Here is a 22,957-nt window from a genome sequence, read left to right on the forward strand (position 1 = left end):
TAACATTTTTATGTCATCCCTACTTGATTTCCATTTCCCCGTTCCCTTATCACCGCTCCCTAGGCCACCTCATTTCCCTGAATGTGCCTCCCTATAACCCTTCTAAACAAATTTCCTAACATATGTACCACTGCGGTTTAAATGAAGGCCATCTGAGCGCAGATCCCTGTCTTCTACCCACTCGGAACATGACCTCCGAGATAACGGAGGCTACGGCCAGAAACAGTTGCAAGCTTACAACATCGTGTCAGCTTTTGCACAGCGGTTCCAGGAAACAATATCCTAGGGATCCTGGTGTTGTACCGTGGTTGAGAGATGTGCTGTGTTTAAGTTGCAGCTTTGGGAAGACTGTGACAGGGTTGTGAGCTGCAAGTTATTTCCTCATTTTGTGCCATATAAGTAAACTTTTTGAAGATAGACCGTTTTGTCATAAAGAAGCCAAAATTATGTGCATCCTCGGTAAGTTATGAACAAGTTTTTTTGTTCTAACAGTAGCAAGACAGATCGCGGATGCGTGCCTAAGTTCTATACGCTTGCCTATATAGTTTGTCAAATGCCCGGGGACTGATTGGAACCTCAAATGGCACCACTAAAAGTGCGGGTAACTATTTAGTAGTTAACGGACGTGATAACTCAGTTCCAATGGTTCTATCTTCTCATCAAGACGGCCGAGGCTTGAGTCGCAGTCGATGCATGAAACATTTTAAAAATGGGAAGTCACGTTTATAGCTGTTTTTAGTAAAATTGTTTAAAGTATACATGAGTACATTCTAAACATATTGAATTTTAATTGAGCTCAAGTTATAGAAGGAAATCATACTTTAGATGTGGACTATTGTTAAAGTAACTTTTTATTGAGCAATCCCCTTAAAATCACTGTGCAAAAGTAAAAAATCACTGGGAGGTGCGGGAACGTCGAAATGAAGACTGGTCTGTATCTCTGCAATGCTCTGTATTACTCCTTACAACTGAGGTGTTCCATTGCTTTCTGGGCCTGCCTCTAGGTCTGTTTTCCTTATAACTTCTCACAGAAGATTCTTTTAGGTTGCCGCTCTTCTGGTATTCTCATCAAGTGGCCAAATCACCTCAGTTTGGTCACGTCTTATTTGGAATGCTTTGTACACTTACAGCATTGTTGATTCCGAACTCTCTCTCTCTCCCTCTCCTGATTTTACCAATCATGTTACTGAGAAACCTTATTTTGCAACCTGAACTTTGCTAATCTCTTGTTCTGTAAATATCCATGTTCCTGCAGCGGATATCAGGACTGATGTATAATACTGTCTGCACAATGAAAAATCCACAACCTGTTTCTAGATACTCGACGGGGTCAGGAATGGAATGCATGAAGCTCCCATCTAGTGGCTAGAATAGGAATTGTGCCGCGTGCCAAAGCCTGTCGCACTCCTCTGGGGCAATGCTTAATGACTTAGGTCCGTATTCACCAACGACAGTTACTTTTGCTGTTACCTTAGATTTCCAAAACACCAGGCGAGTTGGCCGTGCGGTTAGGGGCGCGCGGCTGTGAGCTTACGTCCGGGAGATAGTGGGTTCGAATCCCACTGTCGGCAGCCCTGAAGATGGTTTTCCGTGGTTTCCCATTTTCACACCAGGCAAATACGGTGGCTGTACCTTAATTAAGGCCACGGCCGCTTCTTTCCAACTCCTAGGCCTTTCCTATCCCATCGTCGCCATAAGAACTATCTGTGTCGGTGCGACGTAAAGCCACTAGCAAAAAAGAACATTCCAAAACTCGGATAATGTCATTATCTCGCATAACGCTCACTTCCGCATTCAACACAGAATTTATTATCTCGGTTTACCGTAACTAAGTTTTCGTTTTAATCTGAATTTGAACCTTAAATTTTTCATACTAACGCACGGAAAACAAATGACTACATGCTGCCGCCCCGCCACTATTGAAATGTAAACAAGTTTTGATTTTATTCGGGATTTGTAAATTAATTATCATAAATTATACCTGCTATTGACCAGAAATGAAGAAGGAAGCCTAATATGACTTTCCGAAAGAATGAATTGTTATTGAATTTGGTGACAGAGGAACATTAACATCATCGAGGAAAAGAAAACAAAATATAGCCTACAAATTGCACATTTCATTCATAAAATAAGGCAGCATTCCTTAATTCTTCATTAGAAAGTCATCCAATCTTGTACCGTACAATATATAAAGCTATAATCGACAATATTCATCTTAGGCCTACGTATGTGTTGGGAATTCGAGGTTCGATTTGATCATGGATAACACTGGATACCGGTAACCTAAAATCTGTTTCAAAATCAGTGTCATTGTAGTCTTCAAAGTATGTAGCGCGTTCTTTTTAACCACCTAGGATGTTTTATTGATACTTTTGGTTACATTGCCGGGCTGTGTGGCTCAGACGGTTCAGGCGCTGGCCTTCTGACCCCAGCTTGGCATGTTCTATCCTGGCTCATTCCGGTGATATTTGAAGGTGCTCAACAAATACATCAGCCTCGTGTCGGTAGATTTACTGGGACACACAAGAATTTCTGCGGGACAAACTTCCGGCACCTCGGGGTCTCCAGAAAACATAAAAGTAGTTAGTAGGACGTAAAGCAAATAACATTATTATTATTATTATTATTATTATTATTATTATTATTATTATTATTATTATTATTATTATTATTATTATTGGCTATATTCTCGTCGCTCTGAGTTTCTCTTTCAGTTACATATTCCAACCATCTATGGGCTGCCATCTTGAAAAGCTATTATCTTAGATTTCCTGTTTTACCAGCCAATCTTTCTCTGGTAAAATTTAAAACGAGATAATAACCGTTATCCGAGACGATAGAGCCCGTGCGCATCATGTTATTTTAGTTGCTGGCGCTCGTAGCGGTGACTTGTGTAGTCTTTCAGGGGGACGGTAGTAGCTTGTGCAACTACAAGCACATTGAAGAACTGAATGTTCAAATGTCGTCTTTAGATATTTGTGTAGGATTTCGAGAAGTTCAGTGGGATGCATCGTATTTTAGAGCTTCTACTTCAAAGAAGAGTGCAAAACTCTGTGACAGTCCAACACATACTACAAGCAAGGGAAGCGTTGGGAGAAGAAATAACCTGCTTGTGTTTGAGAGAAACAAACATCCATCAGCCGCCTTATGCTGTTAAAATTAAAGTAAGCATATATTTTTTCTTTCTATATGATAACGTACCGGTAGCACAATATTTGTATTTTTTGCAGTTTTAAGCGTTTTTACAATTAATTTACACAAGATTAATCTTTTTTACAGATTGATTGCGGTAGAAAGGTTAAATCAGATAAGTGCGATTGCAAAGCCGGACTTTCACAAGGCTGAAACATATTGCTGCATTGTGTATTTATATCAATACTGAGAGAGAGATTCTTCCCAGACTTTCTATATGCAACAATGGGGGAAACCTAAGAACATTATTACGGAGTATTTTAAAGGAGGAAATGTAGAAGAAATGCTAAATGGACCATCAAATAAGCGATCAATTTATTACGCGTCGGAAAGTGAAAATGTTGAATCCTTAAGTAAAGAAACAATTATATGAACAAATTAAGGTCAGAGACCGTGCTTTCTCGAAAATCTTGAAAGCAGAGTGTAAAGGTGAATCTTTCTTTATCTCCACTTGCATAGTTCAAAACATCTTGAAAGCGCCGTAGAGCTAAGCGAAAGGGACCTCTTATTTTAGTGTCTTAACCAGTTGGACAAACAATTAATAAACTATTTAGATGCTATGTTGTGAATAATTTGCCTGGTGGTATATCTCTAGCTTTTACAAATTATGAGTGCATGTTGCAAATGATATATTGAAATTATATTGTGAAAATGTTAAATTAACAAATTGACAGAAGTATGCATTTGCAGATGGAGACGAGTGAACAATATTTATGTCCTTCCTGGTTCCAGCAAATGAAGTTACGCATTTCGGCCAGCCAGAACGCACACTAGATCAAAACCCTCCAGAGTGGAGATTGCGAAAGGCTGACATTAGCGTTTCTTTTACCTAAGAATTTAAACACTCCTGTAGTGAGTTATTGCACCCTCCTGGCCTTATTCCGCATCGAGCCCCACTGTTGGGTGACAAAATTTGCACCCTCCACGTGGCGCTGCCCCATAGGTTAGCACTGGGAGCACTCTACACCCAGGGTCTTGACGGGTTCTTTTATTGTTGTGGGGCTATTTCACAGGATTACAGGACTTTGTATGTGCCTCAGCTAGCTAATATGTTCCGATGAATAAAAATCGCATCAACGGTGGAAAATTGGATTCGGAATCCTATCGGGCGGCTTATTTTCAAATTGCTATATTAATGTTTTTAAGCCAGTCGTTGTTGTGTTTGCATCACCTATTTTCATAATTTATGATATGCTTACAATAATCGAGACCTTGTCTTGAATTAAAATTGATTATACCAAATATAATCTTGGAATTTGAATTAATTTTATAAGTAAGGCCATGTATATCCAGTTTATAATGAAAAGATGGAGATATTCTGGATCGGATTATATTTATTAATTTAAATGATCATACTAGTTAAGACGAAACCAAAGTTTAACCCAGATTATAAATATTAGCGAAGAACAAATTGGTAATGACATAAAACGGCTGTCGTAATTGAATTAATTTATACCCGATTCAACATAATGCAGTGATTTCAAATTGATCATTCCTCATTTTATAATAGCTATTTGAAATTCCGAACCTAAATCTATATTTATTCATTAACATGCCTAAACCTGAAAAATTACCATAATGACTGTGTTCTTTCTTTTATTCCACAAGTTTAGGTATTCTTATTCCTTCAGTTTTGATTTGATGTCAGATTTTCAATAGGAGAATTTCGTTCATGTCAAATTCAGCTGATAATAATGTCTTTTTATATGTGATGCCTAACTTACTTAAAATAAATAATCATCACCACCTTAACTAACTCGTACGTCCTGATGAGGTTCGCCTCAACGCGACAATAATTACACGTCCACCCTCGCGCATACCTTCGAGGATCATGTTACCTTAATGCTAATGCATAAAATAAATAATCAAAGATAATATACATAAGGACAAGAATATATACACTTAAATGTTAATAAAACCACATACGACATCTCTACTACATCTACTAAACTACCATGTCCATGAAGTAAACATCTAACTTATTAATATCACGTCATATATCCTCGAAGCTGTACGCGTGGTAAGCTTTATGCACGCCTCGAACACGTCGCCGTCATACCGACTAAAAACCCTAATGACTGACATAGATTTTGAATATGACATCCGAAACTCAACGATAATCGATAAGACAATTGTGATCGACATCTGATTGCAATTAATAATCATCCGCCTTACCATCTTAGCCTACACTTACATATCAACATTACGATCCCAGCATTCACTCATGTAAGAGCATTATAACCTTAACATCATCTTATACTAGGGCATTACAATTTCAGCATTTGCTTATATACGAGTGATACACCTCCTTTTGCTTTATCTGACTTCACACTGGCATAAAGCAATTAAATAATACGTTCTATGTGGCGATATCAAGATAAATCTTCATTGTCACCTCCCATCTTATTAAATAATCCACACAGCACAGCACTCTTCATTATTTCAACCACTAAATTTTATGTGAGCTAACCCACACATCGGTGGCACATCACGATATCATCCCCACGTTTTATTATTCATCATCATAATAACTATTACCATCACATGCACTTAATACACTTGAATTATTCATCAACATAATGACCACCATCATCGCAGGTACTTAATATATCTGACACTCACACCATTATTATTATTATTATTATTATTATTATTATTATTATTATTATTATTATTATCTCACGTTGATTCACACCAATGTCATTACTCACAACATTACTATATTTGTATCACTTACCTGCAATACCAAGGTTAGCTTCGCGATAAATATGCTGATTCTATGTTGATGTTGTTACATATGTACACATAGGCTCATGTTTTCCCAGTAATTACGGCACTACAACATAATATAAGCGATGTCGGAGTTATCTACTAACATAACCATTCATTCTCCCGCATGGTATCGTATCATTTCGAATGCCGAGTCGCCAAACGCATATGAGAATTCCTATATACCAAATAACATAATATCACGCCGCTCGAGGTGTAATTACTATTACGTTTTGGCGAACTACTTCAGGACATGTACTACATATTCACTACTACCTACATTAAATAAACTAGTAACTAAAATAAAATACAGATGAATGTTGCATCAAATAAAGTACACACAGTAAAAGGACATTATTATAATGGAAAGCAGTTACTGACTTGAATGGCCAGGGTTATATGAATCACTGGCTTAAGTTATCCATCCCGGTAACCACTCCATCGTTTCAGCTGGACCTACTTGTACATAATTTAGCACTCCATATTCTCCTTTGATTTAGTACTTCCTTTTAGACTCATGCAGATTACACCTGAAAAAGGTTAATATTAGTTCTTTGACAACACACAGAGCCACTAGTAAATCAATTACGCATTTACTTCTAATTATACGAAGTTATTTACGATACGGACAATCTCTATTATATATCGTACTGCTCCTTCTGTAATGGCTTGGCCTTTATACAATCATAAGCGTATCACCGTAATTTTAGGCCAGGTGCATTTGCTTAACTGCATATATATTCCCTATTAACTTCCTTTGCATACAATTTCTAATTTTTACGTATCATTTCCATACTACCATCACATTGACATTAACAATTAACAAGAATACTTTTAACGTTTTGCACAAGTCATAGAATAACAAAATTAGATACTAGATGTGGAACTCTATCTTAGGTGTTTACTTACATCTACTGACATCTAGATGTCGCTACCGTTCTTATTAAAAAATATCGATATTTTATACTCCGTAACATTACCCTTTGTATTCAATCTTTGGTTTCGTCTTGTTTTCATACATTCTACATTTTACATTTGACTTAATTCTAACAGTATTTACACATATATAGACGTTTTCTCCGCTTAGACATGAAAGTAAAGTCCTTTCTTCACAATCACTTCATTGCGTATTCGACATTTATAAACCGGTCCTCGCCTAAACTGCTCCGGCGCCATGTTTCTGGACCTCGTGCTAGTTGGTTTTGTTCGCGCTGTAGCATATGTCACACATGAAAACGGCACAGTATGGCAGAGCTAATGAACGGAAGGCACTTGAGGAGTACTGCATATTTGTGGTTCAAATCGGGTTGTTTATAAAAGAACAACCACCATGGTTAAGTTGCGGTCCAGATGGAATAGTGGTAGGTCAGGATTTTGTTAATCTTCTCGAGATTAAGTGCCCTTATCCGTGTCGAGAAGAACCCATAGTTAAAGACAAAAGGTGCAATGTCTCGTATTTATATATAACTACTGATGGTAACGTAAAGATGGAGGAAGCTCACGTTTATTATGCTCAGGTACAGGTGTAGTGAACATTTCCAGAAATGATGACTTCCTTTCCAGTACTATTCCTTCGGTAGAGAGAAATTTCATTTTGAACATTACCTTCCAGTAATATTTAAAGATGCTACAGTGAATGAACTGTAACTATATTCAAGTCTGAGTTATCACTAATCAGATAATGGCTGGTGTACGAATTGCATTTCTCAATACTGAGAATTTAACTTGAAAAGTGTAATTTATAATGTTGATAGCATAATTCAAACTCAAATTATTTTGCTATTATAAATTCCATTACGGTATCGAATTTTATGACAATTATTTGCAAAATTCTTCAGTAAGCTTAATTAGAAATAGTTAGTCTTATGATGGAGTTTACCAAGACACCTATGATATGAATAATTTTGTCTATATGAGGAAGTAAATCCATAGTGAGTTTGTTGCTTAATATTTTGTAAATTTCAATTCTCTGAATAGCTCTTTCAGCATGAATTCTTATTGATGCAATATCATATATTGTTTCAATTTCTTCAACTGAAAACTGAGGATTGAACGCAAAAGGTGGCATTACCATTACAGCGTTTCTGTTCTCAATACAAGTTCCTATCTATGGGAATCTTTGTCACACATAACTACATCCCCTGGCTGAATAAAGTTTATTATACCGGAACTAACTGTGGTGTAGCTGTCAGTCGCTCTTTCACCATAGCATTTGCACATAAAATAAATGTAACCTGATAGAGTAATGGCAACAAGAAATTTGACTGCAAATGAATTATTATAATGAGAAAACATTAACATTCTTTGACGAACACTGTTCGGTCTTTCACAGGGCACTTCACTGCAATCTATAATCCACCTGCAATTTTCAGTGTTTTTTAAAAGCATTAAGCATTGTGCTTTTGATAGTGGATCGTTGTGGCCGGAAAATCCACTCCTTTGTTTTCTCAAAAATATGATGGGAAGCAAATTTAACAGTAGCAGATGCTGTAGTCCTATGACAGTTAAAAATTAGGCCTAGAGCGGAGAAACTAATTCCGAGTTTACATTTCATTAGCAGTAGAAGCACCATGTTTTCTTCAGTAAGTGTACAGTTCTGATAAACAGAGGGTAACAAGGATAACAGCATATGAAACACTGCAAACTTAACACCTGCTATTTCAAGAAGATGCTGTTCCTTGCCTTTCACTGACCTGTATCCATGAAATGTATGTTTGGTGTCCACGAAGTTCACGCGAACACCACAATCTCTCTTAAAACAATATCGGACATCGTCTGTTTATTCACTCGAGGCATTGGCAAATTTGTTTGAGCTTCCGCTTCATAATTAATTTTCAGAGCAGACATAACACGTTCACGTTGGTTTTGTTACCATCGATGGTCATTACTTCAGGCTACGTGCTTGAATTCCTGTGTGATTTCGAAAAATCTTCCATGGTACTAGTTTCAACGTTTTCATTTTCAGGTCTACGTTTTCGCCTCTTGTATCTAGTCGTCACTCGGTGCTCCTCTTCTTGCTGACGATCGATCGAAATAAGCAATTTTATAAACAATCTCGGCACATAACCAGGACTGTCAGGATCTTACAAAATGCCGACTACAAACATGCGAGTTATTCGTGGGTTCTCATGGTTTACCATCACTAGTCCCTCGTTTCAGTGCCGCAATCCAGGCATTTCTTCTAATTTCATGCTGCTTTTTATTCGGAAACACAAAAACTTTGTTCCAGGAGGACAGTTAATATACGTGAAGTTGCAACCAACCACAGAACATTTTTTTCTACTGTTTCGAGGACGTTTCTGCATGTCGAAGTTGAATCAAACATAAACAAGACCATTCAACATAGGCACAGGCACTCGACTGCGAGTCCCCCTGACTGTTTAAGTGACTTGCCGCCAGAGCGTAGCACACTTCATGTGCACGAGGTCTATATTGTTGGTGAATACTGTACCGGGAGGTACATCCGCCTCATTTATTCAAATTAAGCGCCTTGGAAAATTCCATCTTAAATCTAAAACTCGCAACAACTAGTTGCAAGAAGTCTGAACTTTTGCCAACAGATGTCTCTACAACAAACTATGTTATGCCCTCTAGTGTGAAACGGAACTATTAAGATTGCAAAGTAATTTGTTATTTTAAGGTTTACTAAACTGAACTGCTTATTTTTCAAGCAAATAAATCTGTCTTGTATCTATTTAATTACCCAATAAAAATTGGGGATGTGTCGGGCCTTATCCCACAGCTCTCTAGAACCGTCCTCTCGGGTATAAAACCTGGCAGATTTCCGACCAGGTGGTCCTATTCATCGCTCTAGTCTAGCATGTGTGTTTACAAAGGAGGCAGGATGCCTTGTCCATCGTCGAGTAGTCCATCAGTTCAAGGTAATGGCAGTCCGGTTTTTATTAAGTGATAGCCTTTGAGAGCTAGCTCTTACCTTACGTTTCCGATTTTTAACTATGCACTTTTAATTTTCTGAAATGAAAATTGAAAGTCCAAATGTAAATTTCAAATAAGTCAAAGGAACTTCAACGTAATCATGGAATAGAGAGTGGCCTACCCTCTAGCGTTCCCAATCAAAATTGATTTGGAGGTGACTATGATTTTGTAACTTTTTCCAGTTTGTAATCTTTGTAACTTATATTTTCTCCATCTAGTCACCTCGGTGCTATAGGCTTAGGCTCTGTAACTTTGGGCCATAAGCCCAAATAGGGTTTTAAAGTTTCATTTCGATTTTCAAGGAGCGCAAGCGTCCTCCACGCAACTTTGATATTTGGGCCAGTAACTTTAACCTATTGTTTTTCACAAAATCCCGGTACAATGGGTATTTAATACCCCCGTGAAATTTTATTTCATTCCTTTTGGTGTACAGATATTAGACGATTGAGCATCTAAGAATTGTAAGATGTAGATTGAGCCTTTGATAGGCCTGAAAGTTTCTGGAGATAGATCTCGAAGTGTAAATTTTATAGAGCATTGATGCTCTTTCTATGAATGTAGATGTGTAAATGTCGAATAGTGCCTTTGAAAGGCTGTAATGTTGGAATGTTCGGAGAATACTCTCCTAGACTCCTAGATAATTTTGTGGAGCAAAGGTGCTCTTGGAAAAGGGTATATTTTACACACCTTGTATCCTAGTAGTATAAAAGGACTCGGGAGATCCGTCTCCTTGAACAGTTTTTTTCGAAAGGAATCGCAGTGCTCATGGAAACCTAAAGCTCAAATTTGTTAATTTATTATTATTCTAGATTCTAAAATTTTTACCCAGTCTTATGAACTTCTGTAGCTGAACTGTAAAGTTTATTTTCTGAAAAGAAACCAAAATATAGCTGAGAGAGAAAATTTAGCTATAATTTTAAATTTTAAAATTAAACTTCTGATTGTCCTATTTTGACCTATTCATTCCTGCACCTTCTTTCACCTCTCTCCACCATGGTATCCCCGGAACAAGTGGTAGAAGAGCGTGGTTGAATGGGTCTGGAGCAAACACTTTTGGCGGCTACTAATATAAATCACCACCGAACTCTAAAACTTTTCTTGGTTGCTGGAAATTTTCAAAATCATTAGATTTTCTATCAATATGTCTGGTCCTTGCGAAGTCTTTGCTCCCGGGTACTTACGCAAGGAGGAATTGATTTACGAACTTCTGATTATGAAGGTCCACTCTGGTGGCACGGTTGTGGCGGGTATTGCTAAACTTAAAGAATCTTTAGAATTTCCTATTTGTATCCCGGCTTTTGGGGACTAAGATATTGATGATGCTCTGTCCACTATCACGGATAATACCAGCGAGCTAGCTTCTGTAGTTAGTTTTTTGAAGTAAGTGATCCTTCGGCTAATCAACTTAAAAGAGTTCAAGCTAGACTGTTTCATTTTTATAATAGGGCTAGGGATCTATGGTCCCTAAAACTGAAGGATGATCATGCGAAGGAGGCTAGTAACTTGGTCGAACATCTGTCGGATATATCTAATAGGGTTAGTCAATTGTTGTCCGGGGCTACTGCTAAGAGCGACCATGGTCCTACGGAGAAATGGCGTGGAATGACATTTGAGTAGCTTCTTTAAAAGTAGGAAAAATCACAATATGTAGATAAAGTTGGAATACAAGAGGACAAATTGGGGCAAATATTCATTTATAGGAAAGGGAGTTAGGGATTAGAATAACTTACCAAGGAAGATGTTCAAGACCCTCACCAGGATTACTCGATTCAAGAACTGGAAAAAATCCAAAGGAAAGCAGCTCGATTTGTTCTGGCTGATTTCTGACAAGAGAGTAGCGTTACAAAAATGTTGCAAAGTTTGGGCTGGGAAGAACTGGGAGAAAGGAGACGAGCTGCTCCACTGGCGTAGCCAAGGGGGGGCCCAGTGGGGCCGGGCCCCCCCAAAATATTTCCTGAAACTAGAGCGAAGATCAGCCGTTGTTTTACGTACGGTACGAACAACTTAAAAACGTACGCCAAAATGTGAAGTTAATGTAGCGACAAGAATCTACTAGCAGGGCTCAATAGGGCCATACATAATTCTCCATATTTGTACTGCTTGAATGAAAGGAAGACACTTAGGAGTGAGATGCGCGGGGATATTTCCCTGTAGAGGCCTCAGTATTGGGAATGTAACCGTGTGTTGACAAATGTTAAGACATGAAGAAAGGGGCAATTAGCAGGGGATTACTCGGTAGGGGGCCGGAACGTGATCACCGAGATAACGGGGGGCCACGTCCAGAAACAGTTGCAGGCTTACAACATCGTGTCAGCTTTTGCATATCGGTTCCAGGAAACAACAATGTCCTAGGGATCCTCGGGTTGTACCGTGGTTGAGAGATGTGCTGTGTTTAAGTTGCAGCGTTGGGAAGACTGTGACAGGATTGTGAGCTGCACGTTAGTTCCTCATTTTGTGCCATAAAAGTAACCTTTCTTGAAGAGGGACCGTTTTGTCACTGAGAAGCCAACACTATGTGCACCCTCGGTAAGTTATGAAAAAGTTTTTTTACTTTTAAAATAGCAAGACAATCGCGGAGTCGTGCCTAAGTTCGATAGGTAGGCCTATATATTTTGTCAAATGCCTGGGGACTGATTGGAACCTCAAATTGCACCATCAAAAGTGCGGGTAATTGTTTTGTAATTGGCGGGCGTGATAACTCCATTCCAATGTTTCTATCTTCTCATCAGGACGGCCCAGGCTTGAATGGCAGTCGATACATGAAACATTTTTAAAATGGGAAGTCACGTTCTATTGATACGGATTCTACTTAAACACTAGATCCCGTCCCTTACGTTTCCTTACACTTTTGAGCCAGAACCGCATCATTTATGGTGGCGTATTTTGAGTATCCAACCATTCTTCGGATTTACCTTGTACCTTCAATGGTGAGTGTATGCAGTGGCGTACCCACAAAATAATTTCAGTGGGTGGGGTGTAAGTCTAGGCCAGTATTGTGGATAATACTTTTCCTTGGAAGGGGCTGTGAAAAGATTTTTTATTTAGAATTTGCTTTACGTCGCACCGTAGGTCTTATGGCGACGGTGGGAAAGGAAAGGGCTGAGAGTGGGAAGAAGCGGCCGTGGCCTTAATTAAGGTACAGCCCCAGCATTTGCCTGATGTGAAAATGGGAAACCACAGAAAACCATCTTTAGGGCTGCCGATAGTTGTGTTTGAACCCACTATCTTCCGGATGCAAGCACACAGCTGTGCGCCCCTAACCGCACGGCCATTTCGCCCGGTGGATATAAAAAGAAAGCCGGTCCTACCGAGTGCGGTGACGGATCTTCAGTAGATATTGTTGGTTTTGATTGTTACCATGTACAATCACAGCTTCTGTACTCTTAACATACACCGGCTGCATTATTGAAACTGTTCGTAAACTTGATAATATCGTTCTTCGTTTGTGAGGAAGTAGAATCATTACTTAATTTGTCTTCTTAAAAAAGGAACCACGTTGGTACTACACTCCGTGAAGATGACTACCTTCCAGGCCGTACATATTTCGATTACGGGAAACTCAAGGAAAACTCTACTGCACCCAAAAACAAGGTTGTGTCCTCCCCATCCCATGCCTTTCTTAACTCTGTCAGTGCCGGGAATCGAATGCAGGATGCCTTGAGTCAAATTCGATAATAAGGAGACCTTAGGGCAGTAAGAAAACGTACGCCTTAATGACTGCTCCTCATAAAACCTTTGTAAAAATACTAACTGCATCTGTTTATAACAATAATCACAAACGCCTTCTTTTCATGTGGCTCAGTTGGTTGTGTCTCTGTCCTTCTGAGTCCGAGTTCGCAGGTTCAAATCCCGGCTTGGATTGGTAACCCTTAAAACGGTGTTGACATGGCAACAGCTCAGTGTCGTTGGTTTCTGACACGTTAATAAAAATTATACATACGAATATTAGCGTCACAAAACTCTAACTTTATACTACTATATTCTGTAACCCAGGCTTGCGAGGAAAGTAATTAACACAGATAGGTCTTATGGCGACGGTGGGATAGGAAAGGCTTAGGAGTGGGAAGGAAGCGGCCGTGGCCTTAATTAAGGTGCAGCTCCAGCATTTGCTTGGTGTGAACATTGGAAACCACGGGAAAGCATTTTCAGGGCTGCCGACAGTGGGGTTCGAATCCACTATCTCCCGGATGCAAGCTCACAGCTGCGTGGCCCTAACCGCGTTGGAAACTAATAGGACAAGTTAAACCCTACATAGCATATGTTGTAACGCGTATTTTTCTTTACCAACTAACAAAATATCTATACCCATACGCTTTACATTATTTATTTATTTATTTATTTGTTTGTTTGTTTGTTTGTTTGTTTGTTTGTTTGTTTGTTTGTTTGTTTACTTATTTATTTATTTATTAGTGCCTTCAGTACAGTGGCGAAGTTAGGGCTCCAGGCCCTCTCGTACACTTAACCACATACTAATCAGAATCTTAAATAAAATACTGAGATACTTAAAATAGTTAAAACTACATAAATTAATAGAATTGAAAATAAATATAAATATATTACTTACTAAATTAATATTAGAACTAATTAATATTAAAAACTCTTAAAAATGGCTAATCCTCAGGAATGCACACATTCATACGTCAACCATTCAGTCAGCTGTCCTCAGCAGGTAGTCTCAGCAGGTGACCTTAAATCGTTATTTAAAAAAGCTAGTTTCTCTGACCTGAACTGGCAGGGAATTACATAATCTGGCGACAGTCACCACAAATTATCTATTAATTTTATTTGTGCGGTGCAGTGAAATAGAAAGAATGAATCTACTGTAGAACGTGTATTTAAGTTGTGAAATTATGATAGAAAGATGAATTTAGAAGAAATATGCATTGGCTGACTTTCAGCTACCACTCTGATCACCATCGTTAAAGTGTGTAGCTGCTGACGTTTATCAGACATCAGCCATGAGACAGCCTGATAGTATGGGGTGATATGAACATTGTACCTGTATCTCAAATGGAAATACATACCTCTGCCGTTTAAGAGGGGGAAGAACGCCACAAATCTTTTTACGTATTTCTTTCGTGTGATCAGACCAATCAACTGTTTCATTCATCATTACGCCGAGATTTTTAACCGTTTTACTGTAGGGAATTATGTTACCAGTCAGTAGGATAGGCGGGATTGCGACATTGTTTGAGTAACTCAGTAATTTTCGTGATCCAATTATGATTGCTGAGATTTTGTGCAGTTTAGTATAAGAGAGCTTCGTTGTGCATATACAGTACACTGAGTCGTCGGAGATCCCTGTTAATATCTTGTCTTGCAGTGTCGATATATCGTCAGCACAGAGGTCATGTGTGTTATTTCCTGTCACAGATGGTATGTCATTGATAAAAATACAGAAAATTAGGGGCCGTAGAATACTGCCCTGTGGGGCAACACTAAGTTTCATTTTCCATTTAGGGGTCTTGTTTACTGTTCCATGCTGTTGACGGTTACTCAAATAAGAACTAACAACCTTAAGCACTGCCAGGTCGAAATTTAGCTGTTCCATTTTCTTTATCATAGTCGGAATTACTATAGTGTCAAAGGCACTACTGAAGTCAAGAAGGATGCGTATAGTGAGCAGCCGTTTGTCCATAGCATTTCTAATGTCTTCAGTAACCTTCAAAAGTGCTGTCGCGGTACTGTGAACCTTCTCAAATCCAGATTGTAAAAGGTACAAAAGAGCATTTTTATTTAGGTATTCCAGAACTTCGTTATGCATATACAGTACACTGAGTCGTCGGAGATCCATGTTAATATCTTGTCTTGCAGTGTCGATATATGAAGATCGTCAGCACAGAGGTCATGTGTGTTATCTCCCGTCACAATAATCAAGAATAGGGAGAATGACTGTCTGTATTCGTTTGGCCTGTAGCTCAAATGGAAATACATCCCTCTGCCGTTTAAGAGGGTGAAGAACTCCAAAAATCTTTTTACGTATTTGTTTCGTGTGATAGGACGATAGTCAGAGGGTGATTGTGGGTCTAAACTCTTAGGTACCGATACAATATCGGCTGTTTTCTAGACAGTAGGGAAAGTTCCGTTTAGTAAACAGTATTTCAGTATGTGCGTCAGCATAGGCGAGATAACACCCATAATGTTATGTATAAAAGTAATAGGAATACCATCTACACCTGTAGTCTTTGATTTAATCGAGTACAAAGCCTTTTAACCTGATTTTCTGTGACACTGTGAAATGTGAATGGTGGATTGGCTGGAGGAGGGCGGTGAGTCGGTGCAGTTAATTTGGGTAGGTTGATTATTTATTCTACTAAAGTAATCGTTCAGTTTGTCAAGTGGAATGTCAGGAGTTGTCTGTCTCTGTTGATGTTTTCCTATTCCCAGAGCTCTAAGCTGGTCCCGTGCGCGATTAGAATTTAAGTTGTTAGCTAAATTCCGAAAAGATATACATTTTTTAAATTTCTGATTAACTGCTTTGTGCGATTTCTTAAGATGCAGTTAGATTCGAAGTCTGTGTCATCTAGGGTTTGTAATAATGTCGAAATAACGAGTCACGGTGGGCCATCATTCTCTTGCCTTCATCATCTAGCCATGGACAAGAAGGACGAGAAACCTGTATTCGACGCGTGTGTGTGTGTGTATATCTTTGCCGCATTATTTGTATGAAATATTACTCCTTTATTGCTTATCACATGACCATTATTATAAGAACTTTACCGTATTTATTCTAAACCAGAATATTGCATCCTTACTCAAACTGTTTATTCTTGCATTCATTTCACTTGTACTCGGAATATATGAAATGCTGCAGTTATGTTGGGATGGGAGTAACAGTGGTAGCCGGGGGACGGAGACGGCGGGGGGATGGAGGTTGTCGTCCAAGAAGTCCAGACACCCCAGGAGTTTTAACGAATGTACTTTTATTGAGCATTTTATACATAATGTACATTAATATTAGCTTCCGGAGTCCGACTCATTGGCTGAATGATCAATGTTGAGGCCTTCGGTTAAGACGGTCCCGGGTTCGATTCCCGGCTGGCTCGGGGATTTTAATCGCGTCTGATTAATTCTTCTCGCTGGGGACTAGGTGTTTGTCCCAACATATTCAGACAACATACTACACTACCAACCACCAAAGAAACACATAACACTGATTACATCCCTCTATATAGGGTTGGCGTCGGGAAGGACATCCGGCCGTAAAACAGGGCCAAGTCCACATGTGCGACACAGTTCGCACCCGCGATCCTACAGATGTGGGAAAATCGGGGAAGAAGAAGATTACTATTAGCTTCCGGAATCCGCACGAATCCACCACTCTTACTTGGATCCAAGGACACCCATTTCCTTTTTCGGTATTCTACACCACCTAAACTATGGAAGTTTGGACACCTATCAAAATAAAATTCTGGATGAATGGGTCCCCCCCAAACTGAAATCCTGGCTACGCTACTGATGCTGCTCGACTGAGTGGTATGTTCCCAGCTGTCAGCGGAGAAATGGCGTGGAATGACATTAGTAGACGAATAAGTTTGAGTGGCGTCTTTAAAAGTAGGAAAGTTCACAGTATGAAGATAAAGTTGGAATACAAGAGGACAAATTGGGGCAAATATTCATTTATAGGAAGGGGAGTTAGGGATTGGAATAACTTACCATGGGAGACGTTCAAGACCCTTACCAGGATTACTCGAATCAAGAACTGGAAAAAATTCAAAGAAAAGCAGTTCGATCTGTTCTGGCTGATTTCTGACAAAAGAGTAGCGTTATTAAATGTTGCAAAGTTTGGCCTGGGAAGAACTGGGAGAAAGAAGACGATCTGCTCGACTGAGTGGTATGTTCCCAGCTGTCAGCGGAGAAATGGCGTGGAATGGCATTAGTAGGCGAATACGTTTGAGTGGCGTCTTTAAAAGTAGGAAAGATCACAATATGAAAATAAAGTTGGGATATAAGAGGACAAATTGGGGCAAATATTTATTTATAGGAAGGGGAGTTAGGGATTGGAATAACTTACCAAGGGAGATGTTCAATAAATTTCCAATGTCATTGAAATCATTTAAGAAAAGGATAGGAAAACAACAGATAGGGAATCTGCCACCTGGGCGACTGCCCTAAATGCAGATCAGTATTGATTGATTGAACTTGTCTACTGAAGAGGACTCTGGGCGGGTCTATTGAGAGTAGGAAATTAGTGGCTACTCAACAAACATCTGCCCCATCGGAACAAGTGTCTGATCATCTAAGACAATTTCCACCTTTCTTTATGAGTAATGCAGCGTTTGAACTTCCTCACTTCCCATGCCGTCCCCTATTATGTCACCTGGTTCTAGCAGTTTGTTCCACCCATAAGCAATTTTGCTTAAAGGCATATCCAAATTTTCAATAAATTCAACTAATGAGGTCATTTCTAAGATTTTTAGACGAATTTCAAGACCATGCTTTAGTATTTGCTCTGTCTCATTCCAAAATTCTACAAATTTACCCCTGTTCTGTAGGCGTCCTTTCGGACAAAATTGAGCAATAGCTGACAGATCTTCGATAGAAGATTTTCATGCCCATCTTCTGGCTAACTTTATTCCTGCTAGGGCAATGTCATACCTAATAAAGAAGTACTACTTCAGAGTACAGAGGTTGGATGAGAATCTGGCTGACTTTATTCGAGATATACATTTTTATACCAGGGTATTTTCTCTTCATTTTCCAGAAGATCAAATTGTGCAAACCATAGTAGAAGGACTCACTCCGCCCTATAGGTTATACCTATATTTCGCCTCTCGGTCTCAAACCTTCTTGGAACTCGAGGCAATGGCAGTGTCAGCTGAAGGAGTGAGGTACGCAGACACCTTACGAGTTGCCAGGGAGCCCCCTCCGTCATCTAACAGTTCTTGGCCACCACCTCGCCGAACATTCCCCACACGCAAATGTTATGCGTGAGGATCGCCTGACCACCTTAGAAATAAGTGTCCGTTGGTAAAAATCTAGTGGAACTAGGAACGGAGCACGTCCATCCCAAGGTTGTTTTAAGTGCGGGTCGTTTTCCAATCTAACCAAGAATTGCACTTCTCTTAACAGCATACCGTCCTGTTCAATTTCTGGTGCTGCCTCCATTAACCCAGACAATATGAAGTGACTAATGTCGTCGGCTGAGTCACTGCGGTCACCTTCCCAAGGCTCAGCCCCCATTACATCAGGCAACGAATCCTCTAAAGAAGAGATTTCCTCTAATGTATTATTTGAAGGCCTTAGAGAATGCCTTAAAATTGCTTCCACGACTCCAGGATTCATGGCATTTCTGAAAATTGAAGTAACGGCGTTGTTAGATTCAGGGAGCATTAGCTCCATTATTTCCGAGAAGTGGTACCTTAAACTAAACGCTTGCTGTAGATTTCCGGAGTATTGTTTGTCTTCTATTTAAATGTGTTTCGACAAACTCGTCACCATTAGAAATTTTAGGCTTCATTTTTACTGAGGTTCGAATCTCAAAATTTACTTGGAAATTAAGGTATTTGTGGCTAAACAATTATCTTGCCCTGTAATATTGGGGGCCGATTTCATGTTTCATTCCGGTCGTGTGCTCGATCTTCAGAGCAAGTCGTTCACCTTCAAGTTTGTTAGTAACCTTAAAATTCCTCTTTTGAAATGTAATTCTGTGTCATTTTCATCTATTTCGTTCACCTTCAAGTTTGTTAGTAACCTTAAAATTCCTCTTTTGAAATGTAATTCTTTGTCATTTTCATCTATTTCGCCTACCTAGAGCGAGATGTCGTTAGATCTTAGGCATCTACCTGAGGAGCAGACTGAAAGTAATAGAAGGTTGTGTCAGTCTTTTCCTGACCTATTTTCAGAAACCCTTGGTGTCACTGACCTTATTGAGTACAAGATTGAGCTAACCGACTCTATTCCAGTGAGGTTTCCTCCTTATAGGTTTTCTCCACCTAAAATGATTGACCAGATGTTACGAGATGGTATTATTCGACCTTCAAAGTCGGCGTATTCATCGCCCATTTTTCTCGTACCGAAACCCCAAGGTGGTTTTCATGCCTGTCATTGATTACAGGGCGTTGAATTGTAAGGTCGTGTTACGATCTGTGCCACTTCCTGTTCTTCATTCTTGTTTTTCATGGTTTCGCAAGGCTAAGTTCTTTACCATCTTAGATCTTAACCAGGCATATAACCAAATACTCCTGGCAGAAGAATCTTAACATCTAACGGCTTTCGCCACGTATTGGAATTTGTATGAATACAACCGCGTGCCTTTCGTGCTCTCCACGGACGCGGCTGTTCTTACTAGACTGCTGGATAGGGTCTTCTCCGACATCAAATTTGAATATATTTACCATTATGTTGATTGTCGTTGTGTTTTCGGAGACATTTGAAGAGCACTTAGATCATCTGAAGGAAGTCCTGAATCGCCTTCGTAAGGCTGGGTTGACTGTTAAATGATCTATGGTAGCTTTTGCTAAGCCTTCTATGTCATTCCTAGGGCATATGTGTCACCCGGCGGTGTTTCTATAGTCACTCCAGAACGCAGGCTGCTCGTGACTTCAAGCCTCCTAAGGACATCAAAGGAATTGCCAGGTTCATAAGCATGGTGAATTTCTACAGGAAATGTATTCCTAACTTCGCTAATAGGGCGGCGCCCCTGAACCTACTGTGTAGGAAAGGTGTCAAATTCGAATGGGGGCCGTCGCAGCAGCTTCTTTTGAAGAACTTAAGTTAGCGCTTTGTAACGCCCCAGCATTAGCTGTGCCAGATCTTTGTATGAAATTCATAGTCCAAACTGATGCCTCTTCCTCTGCTGTTGCCGCGGTCTTTCTTCAGGAAACAGAACTCGGAAGGCGACCTATCGCCTATGCGTCTAGGACTTTATCGGCTCAAGAAGCCAAGTACTCCGTCTATGAATTAGAAGGTTTGCAGTCATGTTTGCCCTGGAGAAATTCCACCTCTATCTGGAGTATGTCAAATTTGAATATGAATTAGAGACAGACAATCAAGCTTTAAGTTGGGTCTTAGCTAGGCCTCGTCGTACTGGGCGTATCGCCCGTTGGGCTATCATAATATCAGCCTTTCAATTTGATATGCGACACATTAGAGGATCAGAAAATGTAGTTGCTGATGGACTAAGCCGCATGTTTTCCCATGAGGTTGAGACCAGTGAACAGGAGGATAGTTCTTCTCCACCTACGCCCATACATTCTAGTGTTAGTGCTATTTTGACTGATGCCCCTATGTTATTTCGTGATATTGAAAAATATCGACGTGAAAATCCAGTGTTGGCTCCTATAATGGAGACCCTTTCTTCTGGGGAACATGTTGTCTCTTATGTGTAGAGGAACGGGGTTATGTGTTGCCCTTCGAGGCACGATCAGAAGATGAAAGTAGTTGTTTCAGCTGTACTTGTGCCTATGATATTTAAATACTATCTTGAGACCCCATTAGGGGGGCATTTAAGCATCTTCAAAACAAAAGAAAACATCAGGGGAATGTTTATTTGGAAGAGTATGGACGGCGAAATCAGAGAAATGGTTAAAGCAAGTAAATCTTGCTTGATTAGTAAGCCCACATTGTCAACTACCGTAATCTAGGACTATTGTCATCGCATCAGGCATCTCGCCCCATGGAGCGTTTGTACATAGACTACGTCGGACCCTTCCCTCAATCAAAGGGGAACGGAAATAAATTCATTCTGGTATATGTAGACGGATTCACTAAATTTTCATGGTTATTTCCGACGAAGTTAGCTACCGCTCAGTCTACCATTTCTTGTCTTAATGCGATATTTGCCTCCTTTGGTCCCTGTCAATAGTTAGTTTCTGATAATGCAAAGGCTTTCACCTCTAACTTGTTCCGACAATTCTGTTTTGATTTGCCCATATCACACGTAACTACTTCCGCTTATTACCCTCAACCATCTCTGGCTGAGCGGGTCAATCGTAATCTTCGATCTGCTTTGATAGCTTTTCATCATGAAGATCATTCCAGGTGGGATACTTCCCTGCATTGGTTATCTTTCGCTCTAAATTCAGCTGTTCATGAGACCCACAAGTTCACTCCGGCCTCTCTAATGTTCAATGCTCTCTAATCTTTGGTCACTCAATGACATATTGCCAGAGACAATAGATTCCGATAATATTAGGGACCTGTGGAAGAAGGCTAAAAGTAACCTTAAGGCTTCTCATGAAAAAGTTAGAGAGAGATATAATCGTGGACGGAGGCCCACCAATTTAAAGGTCCGAGATCAGGTCACGGTTAAGAATTTCATACCTGCAGGCAAACTTGCCCCCAGATTCCATGGGCCATGTATTATTTTAGATTTCTTAACACCGGTCACACTTTTGGTGAGTAACCCAGACACTAAGAGGATATTTAGGGTTCATATCTTTCAGATAAACCCGGTATAAATTTCTTGTTTTTTGCAATGTAGGACACTAGGTTATGGCGGTAAGAACACAGCTGTATTTCCTGTCTCAACTGCCCAGTAACTTGAACATCATTATTAAAATGCATTTTGTAAGAGGTATGGGGGAGGCCTTCTGTCCCGCCCATATGCCTCTAAGGGAATCATCTTTTGCATGTATTTAATCCTGTACAACCTTCCCCTCTAGTAAGGTTTATTTTATCCCGTTGCCCAGCTGTCATTACCTTTCCCCCGCCTCCAAAAACAAGTCTGCAGTTCACACACACTCCTCCTCAATGCCGCCCGCCTCATCTAAACCTGCAGAAAAATTAACAAACTCTCGCTCTCCATAAAAACCATCTCTGTCGCCAAGTAAGTGACTGTTTCGGTGCACTCTCCTTCCTCTGCGGCCGTATTTCAACATCTGGCGAGTGATGCTAGCGTGGGGGTAAGGGCCCACCCTGCGTTTGCCCAGTCTCCTTCATAACGGCGTGCTGGAGCACCATCCTTTCCGGCGAGGACTGAGGTGCGGTAACCTAACCGCCTACAAATCTTGGAGCCGTGTCCCTATATCTGGTCTGTGGCGACCATATCAATGGCTACTCCTGTCATGGTAGCGGGAGGGGTGTATCTGAGGGTACTTGGGGGACCCGAGGGACCCCA

The 22,957-nt window shown here is 40.0% G+C and overlaps 1 protein-coding gene across 1 annotated transcript in view; it reads left to right on the forward strand.

Annotated features, from left to right (window-relative positions):
* The first annotated feature begins 256 nt into the window (after nucleotides 1-256).
* Nucleotides 257-22,957, forward strand: part of LOC136858159 (hemolymph lipopolysaccharide-binding protein) — a 163,313-nt gene continuing 140,612 nt past the window's right edge. Inside the window, exon 1 of the mRNA XM_068225435.1 lies at nucleotides 257-459. The gene's annotated coding sequence lies outside the window, so the exon portion shown is untranslated. The remainder of the gene's footprint in view (nucleotides 460-22,957) is intronic.

The sequence above is a fragment of the Anabrus simplex genome, chromosome 1 (assembly GCF_040414725.1).
Source record: "Anabrus simplex isolate iqAnaSimp1 chromosome 1, ASM4041472v1, whole genome shotgun sequence".
Classification (NCBI taxonomy): domain Eukaryota; kingdom Metazoa; phylum Arthropoda; class Insecta; order Orthoptera; family Tettigoniidae; genus Anabrus; species Anabrus simplex.